Here is a 14466-nt window from a genome sequence, read left to right on the forward strand (position 1 = left end):
ATTCTTGGCAGAATACAGTTGGTACCCACTATAAATTTATATGCTATTGTTTTGACATTCATCACATTCCTTTTTGGATTGAGAAAAGTTTGCAGTTGTGGGAAAAGACAGCATTGGAAGCATTTTGGCTGCAGAAGTAAAAAAAGTATTCCTTTTGATTGTTTGTTTAATAACTAGTGAGGGATATTATGTAAGACTTTAACTGTAATTATGTCTGAGATAATCTACACGTTTATCTGTTATAGTTAAATTGGTTGTGCCCTTCTGACTTGAGGAAGAATAGCAGATTGACCTGGTTCTGTCAGCCTCCCTATGTTCAACTACCTCAGATTAGGTTATATACTTGCAAAAATATGATGGCGAATACATGTCTAGAGTAGCTGTTTTTATTATTACTTGCATTTCACCAAAAATCACAGCATATAATTCATGAGGTTTTCTTTTAACCTCACAACAACCCTGTGAGGTATGCTATCATGTATCTTTGAATCAAGACCAGGTCCCTAAAGATTCAAGACCCAGTACGAAACTTTAGAGGTGAGAGGTGTGAAGGAATAAAAAGAACGTATTTGGCTGCAGCACAATAGTTGGTCCACTGATCAACGCAAAAGCAACACATACATTTTAGGCACTTAATTTTAAAGTGGTTTATACATCAATCAGGGGTACATCATCAATACATCACTGATTACATCATTTCGATTCATCCCAAGAAGTTAAGTCTCTTTCAGACTAGTTCACAGGTCGTATGAACTAAAAGAGGTGGGCTTTTTCCACCCAGGAGTGGAGAGTAAATGTGATGCTAGGCTACCCTGGCAACTGAGAGCAGAATAACAAGTGGTTACTGAAGATCAGGGTGACACCATAAAACAACAGTCAATTCACACTCTTATACACTTATCAAAGGAAGAAGTGAGAAGGTGCAATCTATGGCAGGGGCTGGAGATCCTGAGTATGGAATGTATCCTTAGAGGTTGGTACATTGTGACATTACAAAATCTATTGCCTGCAATCGAAGGATATTTCACTCATCGGGCCTTCTCTACTGGCAATAATCACATCATTCTGCACCTGAAAACAAAAAGATGAAAACACCCTCGAGATTCCAAAAATAAGTTTCTTCTTCTTTTTACTTTCTAGTATAGTGTACAAAATATCAGGCATACACAGATGCCTTCACAATACTTAAATATACAAATTGACACCTTGTGAGGTAGGTGGGGCTGAGAGAGTTGTGAGAGAACTGTGATCACCCCAAGGCCACCCAACAGGGTTCACATGGAGGACCAGGGAAAACAAACCTGGGAGCCAGCATTTTGTAGTGGTTAAGAGCAGGTGGATTCTAATCTGGAGAATCGGGTTTGATTCCCCACTCCTCCACCTGAGTGGCAGAGGCTTATCTGGTGAACCAGATGTGTTTCTGCAATCCTACATTCCTGCTGGGTGACCTTGGGCTAGTCAGCTCTCTCAGAACTCTCTCAGCCACACCTACCGCACAAGGTGTCTGTTGTGGGAAAAGGAGGGGAAAGAAGCTTGTAAGCCACCTTGAGTCTCCTTACTGGAGAGAAAGGTGGAATATAAATCCAAATGACTACTACTCTTCCTACTCTTCTTCTTCTTCTTCTTCTTCTTCTCCTTCTTCTCCTTCTTCTCCTTCTTCTTCTTCTTCAGATCCCAGTCAACCGCTCATGTGAAGGAGTGGGGAATAAAACTCAATTCTCTAGATTAGAGCCTGCTGCCCTTAACTACTACCCCACACTGAGAAAGGTACATAAAATGGACTCTGAAGAAACATGACCAGATCCTGGTAGGAATGCCAGTGTTCACTCTACAAATCAATTCCTCTGGTGTGAACGGATCTCCAGCTCTGACCCCTGCTCACAAGAAGCCTTATTTGCTCGAGGTGAGATGCATTTGGCCAGGGCATCTCTGAAGAGCAGGTTGGGAAAACAGAAGAAAGGATTACTTTTGTCCCACCAAGATTTGAGGAAATTGTGTAACATTAATGAGATTGTTGCAATTCTGTTCAGAAAGGCGTGGATGGGGAAAGAACCAGGCAGCTTTGTGAACCTGTAAGGGGCAGGTGAGTGGGTGGCAATTGCATGCCCGATAGCTGGTGCAAGACAATAGCTAGGAAATTAGGTCACCACCCTGATGCATATCTGTATCTCCAGGCTGTCAAGAACCTGTATTCATTTCGACTGGGGAACTGCAAATGTTACTCCATTTTGAAATCTTAACAGGGTAGAATGCCATAGAGTCCACCACCCAAAGCATCCATTTGTCCAGGTGAACTGTTGCCTGGAGAGCAGTTGTAATAACAGGAGATCTCCAGCTCTCATCTGGAGGTTGGCAACTCTAGTCCCTTCTCTTCCCAACCCAGAGCTGGTAATCCTATCCAGATGATGCCAGCTGGAGAAAATGGCTGCTTTGGAAGGTGAACTGTATGGTATTATAGCCTGTTGAAGTACCTACCTTCCCCAGATCCTGCCTTCACTCCCAAAATCTCCAGCTATTTCCCAACTCAGACCTGGCAGTGCTCAGAGGGGCCTCAGCAGGGTATAAGGCCACACAGTCCACCCTCCAAAGCATCCATTTCCTCCAGGGGAACTAATCTTCAGAGATCAACTATAATAGTGGACGATAGAGATGCCAGCCGCCTGATGGGACCTGGGGATCCCCTGGAGAAAATGGTTGTTTTGGAGGGTGGACTCTACACAAATATCCAGGAGTTTCCCAACACTGAGCTGGCAATTCCCTGCTAAGGGCCAGGGGGATCTAAACAACAGTGGGGCTCCACAGCCTCTTTCATATAACATACCTTTGAATAATAGAGGCTGGGGAACTTGTAACCCTAGCAGAAGATCTCCAGGACCCATCTGGAGTTTGGCAACCCTAACTGGGCGATGGGCTTCTGCACCAAATGAAAGAAGATCCATTCACACTGCTCCCAGAATCCAATATAGGTTAGCTGTCAATCTGTCGTCTACTTTTGCTGTATGTGTACGCCACACGATGCTATTAGATTTGGTTGTAAATTTCACAAAGGAATTGTGTGCTTTATACCCCATGATCCTGGCTGCTGCTGTAGTCTGCCTTCTGCTTTTTTAAGTGAGGAATTGCCTACCCGAGTGGAATAAAATCTGGAATAAAATAGAGTCCCCAGGCGCGCATTGCCTGCCTTTGGAAATCCTGACCGCTGACATTCTTCGCTTCTTGCCCTTCAGCAATCTCCTCTCCTGCTCTTACAAAGCTGCGATCCCCCAGGCGTCGCCATCCCAGAGCCCCTTGTAGCAAAGTTAAACAGGTGATTTAACCATAAACACAATCTGAGTCAACTTTCACAGATTGAAACCCACTTTCTCAGTTGGGTGATTTTGCAAATCCGCCGGTCATGATTTTGGCAAATAGATGAAAAGGACAGTGAGGAAATACCCTGTCTTCTGCCAAACAATAGCAACTCCCCCGCCCACCCCCACACACCTATTGCCCAACTCTCCCCCAGCCACTTTGGAGAAGGTCACTGACATCCTGGCCATGCGTTCTGCAGGCATCTCACATATGCGCTTGCATTCACTCCCAGATCTTGCCAAAGCGTGAGCAACAGAGTGCAATTCAGTCAAGTCAGATTGTCACGCCACACTGATGCTGCGCCTTTGCAATCACAACACCCTTCTGTTCTACACTCCCTCTCTCCAGGGCTCTGTGACTACTTTCTCCACCTTCTTTCTCTTTGGCAATCTCTCTCCCACTCAGTGCTCTCAAATCCAGGTTTTTAAAAAACTAAGTTGAGCTTTCTGGTGAGGGTAAAGTATAAGTAAAACAGACAAAATGGTGAGGCCCGCTTTTTGTTCACACACCCCTTGCCATGAAAATAACCACTTTTAAGAAATGTTTAGTATCCCCCGCCCCACTCAATTGAATGTGTTCACAAGGGAACAAGTGTCAGAGGGAAGAGGAAACATGTTTCCACTGTTAAAGCAATTCAGCTACCTAATATCCCTTTAAGCATGTTGACTCTTATAGACTTAGTTGGGTATAAGTAACCCTGTTTAGGACTGCACTGTAACTTGCCCTGATCAAGATTTGACTTGTAACAATAGAACATGGGTTTGTGCATAAGGGCAATACTCCAGTAATATCTGCAGAGTATCCAAGTGGCGTAGGAGGTTAAGAGCTCGTGTATCTAATCTGGAGGAACCGGGTTTGATTCTCCGCCCTGCAGCCTGAGCTGTGGAGGCTTATCTGGGGAATTCAGATTAGCCTGTGCACTCCCACACACGCCAGCTGGGTGACCTTGGGCTAGTCACAGCTTCTCGGAGCTCTCTCAGCCCCACCCACCTCACAGGGTGTTTGTTGTGAGGGGAGAAGGGCAAGGAGATTGTCAGCCCCTTTGAGTCTCCTGCAGGAGAGAAAGGGGGGATATAAATCCAAACTTTTCTTCTTCTTCTCTTCAAGTGACATTCCTATCCACAATAGACACACCTCCAGAACAGGATCAGGGACAACGTTATACCATGCAGGCACAGCCTGGCAAGATAAATTGTGGAAACCATAGACTTGATGGCCCTTGTGGTTTCTTCCAGCTCTATGATTCTAAGTCAGGAGGATTGTATAAAGTAACAGACTCACAAGTAAGTCAGCTAAACATAGATCCAAAGGATTCTACATGGTAACAGAATAATGTCCCATAGAACAGGCTTCTCTTATGGTGCTGGCAGATTCAAAATTAGGTAAGTCAATAATGAAGAAATATTTTATATCAATTGCTATAGCTGAAGATGGGGAGTTCCGGATAACAGATCTGTTTCGTCCTCAGTATAAAGGGCTTGACCACTTCCAAAGCCTCAACTGCATGTCCAGTCTTAGGAATCAATATATTAGCATCTAATAAAGCAAACATATAACAGAAGGCTTAATCTAGTGCAATGATATCAAGTATTTCTTCATTATTGGCTTACCTCATTTTGAACCTGCCAGCAAATATAAGAGGATCCTAATCTATAGGACATTATTCTGTGACCATGTGGAATCCTTCGGATTTTTTATTAGCTGACTTAAGTGTGATTCTGTTATAGAATCCTCCTGACTTACTTGCTATTATGTGGGATTTTCTGGATTTCTTTTTGGGTTGTAAGATTAGTCTATATAATGTTTTGCAATGATGCACTTTGTATGTCTGTGTATGTTTATCCCTTTTAAACTGCTTATATTTCTGCATTTTTTTCTGCCGCCCTGAAAAGTTAGACAGCGGGTTGGTCAAAGGGGAAAAAACCACAACTCCCAGAAGCCTTTGAAACTCTCTCTCGCCCCTCCCCCGCCCAATCACGCTCTGCTCTGCTCACGGCGGGCGAGCCAATAAGCGAAGCGCAAGCTGCACGTGGGCGCCAGGCTGCCCTATGGCAGGGCTGGGAGGGCATGCAGCCACATGAGGAGGCAAGGGAGAAGGGGGGAAGGCAGAGCCGGAGAGGGAAGCCGCAGGGGTGAAGGTTCGTGCAAAAGCTCTGCTGCTCCAGCAGAAGGGAGACGGGGAAAGCGAAGGCGCTTTCTGCAGCCAGGTGAGGGGGGCTTTGCTTTGGATGCTCTCCACATGAGACGGAATAAGTTCAGCCCCCTTTGGGCTGTCAGGACTTTTCAGAGCATCAGTCTTCAAAAGTGAGCAAGGATCGTTTATTTCCTTGGACCAGTGTTGTTGAGAGATTGTAGGCTCCTTGGGAGCAGAGACCGTTCTGTTAAGTTTGACCCAGTGTTTCACCTGCGGCTGAAGCCAGGCTGTAGGGACCACAGTGTGGACGAGGTGGGTGGGATGTTGGAGGAAGCATAGGAGGGGGACTTTTTGTACATGAAGTTGAGAATAACCCATAGATTGTGCACTTCGGGGTGTGTGTGTGTGTACTTTTAAAGGTTGTTTTGAGAGAATGTTTGTCTCCCTTGTTCACAAGTGCTGAAAATTAGGAATGTTAATTGGCAGTAGGTTCCGGATGCAGGAAAAATAATTTCATAGCACATAATTAATTTGCCAAATACCTGGACTCAAGAGAATGAGCTTTAGTGTGCTTTTAAAGTTTGGGAGGATGGATTTCTCAATGGTTGTTAAGCATATGATCAAAGATGTAACCTCCCTGATCAGAGGCAGCCTACCTCAGAGTGTGATATGCCAAGATAAGGACAGGGCCTTCCAGACCTGATTGTGGGTTTTGTGAAGGCACTTGGCTGTCCACCGTTGGGGTAAGGATGCTGGGCTAGGTCTTCCGGCTTAGTGGAAAGGAAAGCAGCCCGTAATGGGAGCCCCCAGGGATTTTCTGGCTCAGTTGCCGCTTGACACCCTGAAATGTATCAGTGGATGAAAAAGAGGGTTTGTGGTGTGATGCAACAGAGTGGATCCTCCTTTGGTCTTTCCGGCCCTTGTTGCAGGCCTGTCATAGTTGCTGTTGACTTTCTCCTGTTTCTTGGCAGGGCATGCCAACAAAGCTGTTGAGATTAACGTGCAGTTGAAAGTGTGCATCTGTTAGTGGGCTACTTCAAGACAAGGAGGCTTGCAGGCGAGTTCAGAACGTAGTTTTCCTTCTCAATGGGAGAACCAATATTTTACCAACCTAAAAAGAGTTACCGACCTGTCAGGCAGTGACCCTCCAAAGGCCAAACGTGTCCTAATACTGTGGTAATTAATGTTTATTGGGAGAAGCTGGAAATTGAACTGGGGATTTTATATATGCAAAATATGGGCTTCTATTCTACAAAAATCTATGGATTTTTCTTTCTCCTGGATACTGGCTTTTCCCTTAATTTCTCTGCTTGATAAGTACTAGATCACGTTTAAATCTGCAAGGCAAAAAGTCTCCCAAATGACCCTGAGTCAGAAAGTTGGAAGAACTAGCTGCACCTTTGGCTGGAAGGCTCAGACAGTTGATGTGCCAGAGAGGGAGTTCTTGAGAAAGAGAAGCTCTGACTACCCTTCAGCAAAGATGTTAGATGCCTCAGGTTTGGAGCCTGCAATTATACCACCATTTGCCTAGTGAATTTGTGTGCCAAGCATACTCAGTGGAGTTAGCTGTATGTCAGGCAAGGGAATAAATGTCACTGGGATTATCCTTTAGGCTGCAACCTTAATTTCCCACTGTAATATGTTGATGTGTGAATCTGAAAATTGAATGAGAAATCTGAACAGAAAAGAGAGCTGCTACTCTACCAAAAGGAAATAGAAAACAAGTCCTTAGGCTAGATGTTAAATCCACGAAAAAACTGGACTGAATGTAACCTCAATTTAAGATTTATTTTGTGTTAAAACTGACTATTTTTGCCAGGGATTTAAAAAAGCAACCCAAACTGAAACAAAACTCTTTATGCGCCAGTGTACCTCAAGATACTGTAGTTGTTCAGGAGAAGCAGGATGGGTGATATTTTATTGGGCCATGTGGTCTTTTGAAGGCTTTGCACATTTTTGAGTGTGGTAGATTTCCTCACAGGGCCAAATACGCTGTGTTCCTTGGGCCTTTGCCATTTCTCAGAAGGCTGCCAGAGATTCTGCAATGTTTGACTAAAGGTTGTACGTGAGCATTATTTGTATAGCGACGTCTGTTCCTGAACAGGTCAGTGACGTAAGTTTATTTTAAAAAATCATTCTTATTCAAATGGCTGTGGTGGGTTTTCCGAGCTGTTACTCAAAGTTTATTCATGGCCCAAGACCAACACAGAATAAAACAGGATAAAATACAAAATAGAGTAGTTCAGTAAAATAAAGTACACATTAAAAACAATAAGACCAGTATTGATACCAAATAGAATTAACTGGGGACCCCCTGATCTTGCTTGCAAGCAGACCAATTTTTGCAGCTTGGTGTGAAATTTTAGCATTTTTATCAGAAAGCACCAGTGAAAGATAATACCATCTATGTTCCTGCTCAGGGACTTTGGTGATGTGTGTATCATAAATGTACAGAAAATAAATAACTACATAATCTCTGAGTCTTGGAGTGATAGAAACATCATGGATCTGGTTGTAATTAACACAGTCAAATACAATATGTTCTATTTCTACAATTCCAGCTCCACAAAGACATCATCATTTTTCCATTGGGAAAATGATTCAATTTTTAAAATTAGTACAAATGCTGAATTTGTTGCAATTTGGTCCCCAGTTCTTCTGCCATCTTGCTTCTGTACATTTTTTTGTAATCTCTGTTTCATTCTGTCTGGGTTTAGTTTTTATGTTCTGGTTCTAAATTCCCAAAGATCCCATCCAAGCATCAAACAAAATCTGGTTTGTGCTGGAAAAAGGTCGCGCTCTGTGCTGGAGTGGCTAGAGATGCATTTCCTTTGCTTGGTATCTTTCTTGACCAACGTGGTGGCTCTCTTCTAAAATATGTACCTTTCCAGTTATAAATGAAGAAGAGAGAAGAGTTTGGATTTATATCCCCTGTTTCTCTCCTGTAGGAGAGACAAAGGGGCTGACAATCTCCTTTCCCTTCCCCCCCTCACAACAAATACCCTGTGAGGTGGGTGGGGCTCAGAGCTCCAAAGAACTGTGACTAGCCTAAGATCACCCAGCTGGCAAGTTTTGGAGTCCAAAAGCTAATCTGATTCCCCAGATAAACCTCCACAGCTCAAGTGGCAGAGCGGGGAATCAAACTTAGTTCCCCAGATTAGAGTGCACCTGCTCTTAACCACTGCACCACGCTGGCTCTCATGACTGTGACAGATACCCTAACACTCCTTTTTCTTTCATATTCTTCATGTTGTCAATCCTGTGAACAGAGTCAAGATGGAGAGTGAGTTAAAAGCTGCTTAAAACACATTCAACTATTATTTGATTTTCTGTATTGTCAGATTTTTTTCTTGTTGACTTGGTTCAGGGATGCTTTTGGTATGAAATCAGGCCTGATTGCTCATAGCCTCATTTATTTGCTCAGTAATTCCTGATGCGGGTACCTGCTGGTGTGTTTCTGGTGCCCATTTGCATCTTCCACAAAGCAAGTGACCCATCTGCTTCAGGTACTTAAGAAGGGAAGATGTAATCAGAAACAGCTTTCTCTCTTATCGGAGGAGAAAAAGAAGAGTTTGGATTTTTATCCCCCCTTTCTCTCCTGTACAGAGACTCAAAGGGCCTACAATCTCCTTTCCCTTCCCCCCCCCCCCCAACAAACACTCTGTGAGGTAGGTGGAGCTGAGAGAGCTTGGAAGAACTGTGACTAGCCCAAGGTCACCCAGCTGGCATGTGTTGGAGTGCACAGGCAAACCTAGTTCCGTTTCTGTTCTCTGTAGGTGAATACTTTTCTGTTTGCCCCTTAGTCAGTCAGTCAATCATTGTTATGGTCATAGGCCAGCATAAGGTAGATAAAATGCAACCAATTAAAAGATAATATATATTAGTTTATTTATTTATTTATGGTTTTAACTGCAGGAAATGTCTGAACCTACTTATTTTAACTTGATTTTCCTCAACCTCCCTGTTGTATTTTAAACTTATGCCAATAAAAAGGTTGATGATGATGATGATAATATATATTAAAACAATAAATGTACATCTAAAATAATCTGCTGGGTTTTTTTAAAAAAGGGAACACAAGAAATTTATTGGAACACAAAGGTAACGGGATGAGAATGTAACATGAAACAAAAAACTGAACATGTTAAAAGTGGGGTAGACATAAGGGAACAATGAAATGACAGATAGAAGACTATAACTATCAAATCGCAGTGTACTTCAATAAGACAACCTTAATAATCCTCCAGGCTGATTTATAGCACAGACCATTTTACCGAATATTTCAAGTGCTGCTACGCAAAACCTAGTAACTTATTGTCAATCCCCTGGATCGGAACCCAGCAAACACTCGAATGGTTCAAGGATTTTATTGGCAGACTTCAGAGAACAAGGAAGAAGACGATTCTGGCAAAAAGGCGCGAAGCAATTGATAATATGACCTACCACCCCAACATGAGAATAGTACAGCAAAAAGAAACCCAGACTTGAGGCCCATCCCAGCAGTAGACACTCAAGGCCAGACAGCAAGATAGCCAAGCACCTGCAAAAGCAGAAGCAACTCCACTAGTTCCCCGCACTCAACGCCAGACCTGACACTCACTTCCCTGGTAAATAGGAAGCATTTTGTGTCCTCCATTGGTGAAGCCTTTCCCCTTAGGCGTGTTCTGTTTTTCCATATTCCTAAATGATGTAACATATGGCTCTTCAGGTTTATGTTGTTCATCAGGGGGAATAAAATATTAGATTCTGTGATTTAACTTCTGGAGAGAGGAGTTGTTTCACTGCTTGTATTAGGCAAACGTTTTAATGGAACAAACTTTTTTGCAAGCCAGAATCTTGTTCCTAGGATTTATGTCAGTGAAGTAGATAAACAGTGGAATGAACTGGATGGAGGAAGGGAGAGTGTCGCTTACTGTGGCTTCGTGCTTACGGTTTGTTTGCCCACAGTAGCTAGCCGGAACTTGCTGCTTTAATAGACCAGCGTCCATGCTGTGATCAGCAGCTGTTCAATTCTGGCTGAGATATGGGACAAGGATATGTGGTCCTCCTTTCTGCACACTTGACCGTCACTTTATGAACTTCACTTTATGTACTTCAAACCGGAAAAAGATCTTACGTTTCAAAGAGGAGACTGCCGTAGAAGGACGGTGCATTTTAATTTTCAAATTGGCGAGATGCCAGCAAGCAGCAAAGCTTTGTTTACCCAGCAAAACAAACTGTCAGTCATTCAGCATGAAGGTTTGTTTTTCCTTTACGGTAGAGATGCATTATACTCATCTTGTGTAGACATAGGAAGAGCCCTGCTGGGTCAGACCAGAGCTGGATCTAGCCCAGCACCCTTTTTCACACAGTGGCCAACATGGAGGGCTATCAACAGGGCACAGAGGCTTGGGGCCTTCCTCTGAGGTTGCCTCCTGGCACTGGGATTCAGAGGTTGACTTCCTTTGATTAGAGAGGTTTCCTTTAGTCACCATTTCTTGTAGCCACTGATAGATTTTCCTCTGTGAATCTTTCTAATCCCCTTTTAAAGCCGCCTGTGGTCATCATCACTACGTCCTCTGGCAACGAATTCCAAATTTTAGTTATTCGTTGTGTAAAGAAGTGTTTCCTTTTTTCTATCCTGAATCTACTGCCCATCAGCTTCAGTTGTAATACTTTGGATGAGGGAGAAAAACTCTGTCCACCCTGTGCATAGTATCTATCTCATGTGCCCCCTTTTTATCACTTATCCAAACTGAAAAGCCCCAGACTGTTCAGTCTTTCCTCGTAGGAAGGGCGCTCCAACCCCATAATTGTCGTGATTGCCCTCTTCTGCTCTGCAGTGTCACTTTTGAGATATGGTGAGCATAAATGCGCAGAGTATTCCAAATGAGGCTGCAACATAGATCTGTACCAGGGCATTATAATATCCCTGTTTTATTTTCAGTACCTTTCCTAATAATTGCTTTTGTCACTGCTTGCATGTCAGGCCTGAGCCTGACAGTTGGGGGGCATTTGCAAGCGAACTGTGAGGCTTTCTTCTCTGCAGGTGTCCGGTTATCAGGCTCCCACCGTCTGTGGCCTTGGAGCCGGGAAGAGCAGCCCCTTATCAAGTGTGAAAGTTTCCATCTCTCTTATGCTTTGTTCTAAGAGTACAGTGAAGTGTTTGGATTACAGGGGGGCAGGGTGCTGTGAGGGATATAGACAAGTGATTTGCGCGGGATCTTCAGAATTGTCTTTGCTGATGTTTACCTTTTGCTTCAAAATAAAGACTTCAGAGCAAATCTACAGGTTCTATTATTTTCAGACACGTGGTCTGACACTGTAGCTACTGGGTGGACACTTTCATTGAGCTGTCAACTGTGACTCAAAGATCGTTTTTCCTCTCAGCCTCCGCAAGTTCAGACCCTATACTTGAAATCTGGATTTTTTTTGTTCCAGTGTGCATCCTTTTACATCTACCAACGCTGAATTTCATTTGCCGATTTGCTATCCATTTGCCCAGTTTGTAGAGATCCTGCTGGAGTTCTTCACAGCCGTCCTTGGTTTTTACCATCCTGAATATTGTTATGTCACCTGAAAACTTGACCACTACATATTCACCCCTAGTTCCAGATAATTTATGAACAAATTAAATTAAATAGTTCCATCCCCAATTCTGTTCCTTGTGGGACCTCACTATTTGCCTCCCCCCATTTATTCCTATTCTTTGCTTCTTGTCATTCAACCAATTTTTAATCCATAAGAGGGCCTATCCTCTTATCCCATGTCTGCTTTTATTCAGAAATCCACTGTTTCACAGCCCCAGATTTGTCCAATAAACGAATCAGTACTTTGAAAGCAGAATTCTTAGTTATTGATTACAAGCATAGGAAAGTTGATGACTTATTGTCAGAACTCAATATAATAAATCAAACAAAGCATTATAGCCTCCACAGTGGCAATGTCATTCCCACACACACCCTTCTTCACCTTTGGGCAGGAAGACACACTCACACACATTCCCTGGACAGTGAGAAACAGGTACCCCAAACCTACCTACCTGCAGAAACTGTTAACAAGTAAGGTAAGAGACAGGCTGGTACAAGCTGGAAGCAGAGCAAACAATTCCCAAGGCCACCCTCTAAGAGTGACCCCAAAAGAAATATGGCAGAACCCTGGCTAACATATTACAGGGCCTTGACATACTGTCTTAGACAGCAGGCCTGTAAATCTGTAAGCAATGCTAATAGTCAAAATCTCAATTTGTGTCCAGTAGCACCTTTGAGACCAACAGGATATTCTGGATATACGTTTTCCAGAGGGAGCTTAGCTTCTCAAAAGGTTGTATCATGAAAATCTTGTTGGTTTCTAAGATTATACTGGACTCGGATCTAGTTCTGCTGCCAACCAGCACAGCTACCCTCTGAAACTAGTGAAAATCTCAGAAGCCAAAGGAGGACTCAGTAGTATTTCCCGTGGCTGAAGTCTGTAGGTTAAGCAGGTCTGCTTAACTTATGAAATACCAAATGCTTGACTGACGGCTTGTTTTTGGCGAGTGGCAAAATTTCTGTTTCACCTCTAGTAGGCATACCCATCCATGACCGGTGTTCATTATACGAATTCTGCATTCTTGGGCTGCTGTGTCTTTTGTGACTGGCAGAGCAGTTCTGTCGGAGTCTATTTTCATGGTTTGGTTTCACGGGCTTAGATGGGAGTAACTTCATATTTATTTTATTTTATTTATTATTCAATTTTTATACCGCCCCATCCCCGAGGGGCTCTGGGCGGTGTAGGACTGCATAGGACTGCATCATATGCAATAATTCATACAAAATAATTCATACAAAATGAACAGACAGGTTCACATTTGATACCTATGCATATTGCAGAATTCAGCTTTCTAAATTCTGTAGAATTCTGAATATTTTTAACATGCGGAATGCTTTTAGGATACTGCCTTCTACTCCTTCCACTTGTGTGTTTAATACAGTGTTAGAGAGCTGCTGAAGTATTCATTCTCCTTCTCATCCATTTTATCCTTTGAACAAATTAACAACAGAGAACTGGTATAATAGAGAAAAGACAAGATCCAAGAAGGAGCCTCTTACTTCTGTTTCGGGCAATAAGGTTGAGGACAGACATTGTATATACGTTTTGTAATTATTATGCTCTTGTTCACTTTATTCAGTATTCACTTTATTCAATATATTGCTCCTTCAGGGTCTGTCCTTAACTTTATTGCCCGTAGCAGTGGTGTAACAGGTTCCTCCTTCGTGTCTTATACGGAGTTAGACATCAGTTTGTCAAGGCCATTACTGTCAACACTCTGCCCCTGAGCTATTGCCTCACCCCAAATCAAAGGGCCAAAGTGAGTCAGATTGTGGATCCATCAGTGTCACTTTAGCCTGGCATCAGCTCAGGCAAAGATTTTTCACATCCCTTGATCCTTTTAAGAGGAGATGATGGGGACTGAAGAGGACCCTCCTGCATGCAAACGAAGCCCTCTACCACTGAGCCACAGCCCATTCGTGGCCCTCCCGTGGTATCGTTCGTTTCCAGTATGAGCTTTGGGCACCACCCTGCCCAACTGTTATGTGTTCCATGTCACTTCCTGATAAGCTTCTGTTCATGTTCGTGTTGCTGTTCATGTTGATGTTATTGTTAAGATCTTTTATCTCACTGCTTAGTCAGGAGTAATTCTGAGTAAAATGGAGTCTAAACCTCGGCAGGAAATGACAGAATTCTTTTTCCTGCCTCCCCGAGAAAGGTTAAGAATAACCCATCAAGATGTCCTCCTAGCCTACCAGGAGAAGGCCCCTTCACAGGAAATGTCCAATGGACCGTTCTCTGAGAGAAAGGAGAGTCTCTCGTTTAAGACGGTGCGGCATGAGAATCCATCTATTAAGAACAGTGTGTATACTTTCCCCCTGTCAGAGCTGTTCCTTTTATTTTGAGGAATATTTGGGCAGGTTTGGTGGATACAACCAACCTGGACCAATTACTAAAAATTTTTAAAACTG

The 14466-nt window shown here is 43.2% G+C and overlaps 1 protein-coding gene across 2 annotated transcripts in view; it reads left to right on the forward strand.

Moving 5' to 3' along the window:
- The first annotated feature begins 5441 nt into the window (after positions 1–5441).
- The window catches only part of ACLY (ATP citrate lyase), a 64716-nt gene continuing 55691 nt past the window's right edge, over positions 5442–14466 (forward strand). For both annotated transcript variants that reach the window (XM_048517369.1, XM_048517370.1), the window contains exon 1: positions 5442–5558. The gene's annotated coding sequence lies outside the window, so the exon portion shown is untranslated. The remainder of the gene's footprint in view (positions 5559–14466) is intronic.

Source organism: Sphaerodactylus townsendi, linkage group LG15, assembly GCF_021028975.2.
Source record: "Sphaerodactylus townsendi isolate TG3544 linkage group LG15, MPM_Stown_v2.3, whole genome shotgun sequence".
Taxonomy (NCBI): Eukaryota; Metazoa; Chordata; class Lepidosauria; order Squamata; family Sphaerodactylidae; genus Sphaerodactylus; species Sphaerodactylus townsendi.